This window comes from Palaemon carinicauda, chromosome 6 (genome assembly GCF_036898095.1).
Source record: "Palaemon carinicauda isolate YSFRI2023 chromosome 6, ASM3689809v2, whole genome shotgun sequence".
NCBI lineage: Eukaryota > Metazoa > Arthropoda > Malacostraca > Decapoda > Palaemonidae > Palaemon > Palaemon carinicauda.
Window position 1 is genome coordinate 117,554,400 of NC_090730.1, and position 5,000 is coordinate 117,559,399.

At 33.9% G+C, this 5,000-nt stretch overlaps 1 protein-coding gene across 1 annotated transcript in view; it reads left to right on the forward strand.

Moving 5' to 3' along the window:
• The window catches only part of LOC137642178 (uncharacterized), a 497,631-nt gene that overhangs the window by 484,892 nt on the left and 7,739 nt on the right, over positions 1-5,000 (forward strand). The window lies entirely within an intron of this gene.

A 5,000-nucleotide genomic window follows, 5' to 3' on the forward strand; every position in this document is an offset into this window, starting at 1 on the left:
ATTCATTATTCATTTCTATTCCTAGCATGCTCTTTTTACTCTCTCACTTCTATCTTCTTGTCACATAGGGCTTTCTTTACTCCATATATCCACCCAAACTTTGGCTTCACTCTTGTACTTCTGCCATCAACTCTTACATTCATCACCTTCTTCAGCAGATAATAATTTTCCATCCTTACAACATGGCCAAACCATCTCAACACGTTCATATTCACTCTAGCTGCTAATTCATTCCTCATACCTGTTCGCACTCTCACTACATCGTTCCTAAAACTATCCAGCCTAGGTATATCAACCATACTCCTCAGACACTTCATCTAGAACACATTATATTTATGTGTCCACCGTTTTCATTCTCCATAACATTTATCCATACATAACAATTGGTACATTCATTTTCATATACAGAAAACTCTATAAATTCATTCCTAACCCTCACTGCGTTACTATTTCCTTCAACGCCTCCAACACTTTACATCCTTCATTCATTCTCAGATGTAATTTTGATATCACTCCACCTCAGCAGAATCCAATTACTTAAACAGATCTATTGTCTCAAGTAATTCTCTACTTAATATGACATTCAATATATCATCACCCTCCCTTCTTGTATACCTCACAACACCTTAGTCTTACCCACATTTACTCGCAACTTCCCTCTCTCACATACACTTCCATCTCTGTCTTTAATCGACACAGCTTCTCCCTTAAGTCTGCAACATTTACAGAATTATCTGCAAAGAGCAACTGATCAACCTCCCACTGATGATCGCTCTTATCTATCAGTTTCAATCCTCGGCTAGACAATTAAGCCGTCACCTCAACAGGAAATTAAACAACCATGGCGACATCACACATCCCTGTCTGAGCCCCATACTCACTAGAAAACATTTGCTCGATTCATTCCTTATTCTAAAACACACCTAACATTCCAGATCGCATCCCTATCAACTCAATCATAAGCTTTATCCAGATCAATACAAAAAATACCTCCCTACCTTTTACCAAATATTTCTTGCATATCTGACTAAATATAAAAATATGATCGATATACTCTTTCCTAACTCTTCTAAAGCCACCATGCGCCTCAATAAACTAATATCCTTCGAATTAAAACTCTCATGCATATCTCCTTTACCTTTGTATAGTGGAACAATACATGCAGACTCCTAATCCATTGGCACCATTGACAACCTAAAACATAAACAATTTTACCAACCATCCTAGTATATTTACACTCCATTCCTTTGTCAACTCTCACCATCCATATCAGGTGCTTTTCCTCCTCTCGTGTCATCTAGTGCTCTATTCACTTCTCTTGTAGTCTCTCTCTCTTATTCTCATCTCCCATCACTGGTACATTAACAACTGCAACAAAAATTATATCTGCCTCATTATTATGCTGAACACTCAGCAATCTTTCAAAATATTCAGCCCACATTTTTTCTCACCTCATCTCCTTTCAGCACTCTTCCATTTTCATCTTTCACTGTCCCTTCACTCCTCTATCCACTCTTCCTTACTCTCTTCACTTCTTCCCAAAACTTCTAATTCTCTTCATACAGACTACCCTGTCCTTGACCCCACCTCCTTGCCTCAGTGACCTTCCGTTTTACTTCCACATTTCTCTCTATATATATTTCATACTTCTCTACACTGTTACTCTGCAGCCATTCTTCAAGTACCCGCGTTTTCTTTTAACCTTCAACCTCATCCTTCATTCAATCACTGACTACTCTTCCTCATACTACCTACAACTAACCTTTTACCATATACATCACTTGCATGCCCAACCATATTTTCTTTTACTAACTTCCACTCCTCCTCTAGATCTCCAATTTCTTTCACTTTGACCCTGTTATATGCCAATTCTAACCTTTCTTTATATTAACTTTTTACATCTGTTTTCTTTTTTTTAACTTTTCACTTTAACTACCTACTTTTCACATCGATTTTACCTTTCCTTTGCTACAAGTAATTTAGCTTAAACCAAAAAATTATCAGAATGTTTGTATTGAAGCCAACACTTCTTGTTGGCACGGGCCTTTCCCTTGGTCAGCCCGTAGAAAAATCATCAGACATACTGGTATCCATACTCCTAACACCTGCACATCTTTCAATCTTCTAATCATCCAATAAAATGCAAGAGATAACAAATGACATATCTCCTTGGAGGTATAATATGATGCCCCGATATTGATCACACTCGGTTGACACACGAGTTTCTGCTGAAGGGCCAACACCAACCGTATTGTGACGACTGTTTAGTACCTCTAACAGTAAGGCATTTGTTGACCGAATGCCCCAATTATAACAACTTAAGGAATAGATATTTGTTTGAGGCTCGAGGTGAAGGTGGCAGGTTCATCCTTGCCAAGATTCTTGGAAAAGATGTGTCCTACCATGCAAGTGGCATTTTTAGATTTATTTCAGAAGCAGGTCTTCTGAAAAATATTTAACTTTTATGACATTCAACTTTTATGATTTTAATTGAATACCCTTTTATTTTTTTTTTTTATTATTTTACTTTTTTTTGTATACATAAATTGAATGTTATCGGCGTCAATGACCTTAGATGTCAGGATGCCTGAAAACTTTAAATCAATCAATCAATTAATCCTTCTTGTTATCAACATATAATCCATTAACACGGTTTCTACTACTCTTCCATTTGACACTCATATCCATGTATACTTATTCATATTTCTTTTTTAAAAGAACTATTAATTACCATGAGGTCTTCTTCAACACGCATACCTAGCAGTCTCTCACCCTTCCCATATCCACATGGTATGCCATTTTACTCTCCAGCACCCACTTTGGCAATTAAGTCACCAAACATCTACTAGAAAAATTCTTCTACACACCTAATTAACTCATTACAGAAAGTATTCCACCTTCTTCACTTTTCTCCCGACCTGGCCTTTACGTACAAACAAAAGCTCATCATTCCCTAGCCAAATTAACCTTCACCCGCACAAATCTAGATGACACCTTCCCTTCCGCTACTTTATCAATTATCCATTCATTCAACAATAAAGCCACACCCTTTGTTAATTTGAAAGGAAATTTATGAAAATTCCTGTATTTATTGTACTAAATACAAAGGAGTTGGGTAAGCATTGGGTTTCTCTTATTCTCAGTTTTTCCAGAATCAATGGTAGAATCTCAGAAACCATAAAATATGGAACAAAAAATGTTACATTAAATAGGTTAATTTCATGAAACGTTGGTATGGTTGTACATCTTATATATTCAATCTGAAGAAGAGTGGATGTTATGGAAGCACCCTTTGGTATAATGAAAATACTTTATGTAAGGTGAAAGCCTTCAATTCTTAAGAGTCCGTGTTCAATTTCGATTGATTTACTGATGAAATAGCTCCAATTTATCTAGCATTGTAACATCCAATTACTGGTATTTAAAATAGCTTTTTTATTTATATTATTTAGAAAAAACATATATATAATTCTTTCCTAAATTCAAGGGATAACTAGATGCTTCGTGTTTATTGACATTAGAAGGGGTTTAAAAAGAGAGAGAGAGAGAGAGAGAGAGAGAGAGAGAGAGAGAGAGAGAGAGAGAGAGAGAGAGAGAGAGAGAGAGAGAGAGAGTATGTATGTGTGTATGTTGGGGAGTATATTCCTGTTTTCCACAAGAATAATATAATTAAACAACAAAACTTCACATTTTCCACAATTCACGAGAGTTCACGCGTACACGGTCTATCCTCTGGCAGTTCCATTTGTTCGGTATTAAGATGAAAGTTTTGGAAGCAGTCAATAAATACCAGAATCGTTCCCGTCTTGTGTCGTCCAAATGTTTACCGGGTACACCTCTCCTTAATGTTTTCGGATCACGGAAGGGAAATGATGCGGAAAACTCCTCACTAGGGCAGTAATTGAGATAAGTGCAATCATACTCACACGGACGCATGGAAACATAGATGTGTGTACATAGATTAAACCCGATTATGCATATGGTAATCTATCTATCTATCTATTTGTATATATATATATATATATATATATATATATATATATATATATATATATATATATATATATATATATGTGTGTGTGTGTGTGTATGTATATATATATGTGTGTGTGTGTTCCAAACACACACATATAGCAAGTATACTGTAATATTGTATTTATATATATACATATATATTTATATATATATATATATATATATATATATATATGTATATATATATATATATATACACCAAACGTCCACATATACTCTGTATATATATATATATATATATATATATATATATATATATATATATACATATTTAGATAGATAGATAGATAGGTAGATAGATAGATAGTTATACATGTATATACAACAAGAATAACAAATGCTGCCATTTCTAGTTCACTGCAGTACAAAGACCTCAACATGTCCAGTTATAACTAGGGTTTGGCCAGTTTCGATCATCAAGCTGGCCAGTGCGTTTTGGTGATGGTGGAAGATTTTCGTCTGATCGCTCACAGACCACCAGTATAGTATGAGTGGCCCTAACTAGTAGAGCTTTGCCAATCATGACAATACTGTCTGGGTAGACTTCCTCTTATTTTCCATGAGATAAGGGTCAATTGTATACTAGTTTAAATGCAATTAATTTATTCTACTTTGTTTCTTTTATTGGACCTTGATATATATATATATATATGTGTGTGTGTGTATAGAGTATATATATAAATAAATATATATATATATATGTATGTATATATACATATAAATATGTATACATATATGTATATATGTATATATATGTGTATATATATACATATATATATACATATATATATATATATATAAATAAATATATATATATATATATATATATATATATATATATATATATATATATATATATATATATATACATATGTATTGCACGTTGTGAGTTCTTTACAGGGCAAGGAACTCCATTTTTTTCAATGCAACATTGGACGTTGAATATACAACCTTGGAAAAAAAAA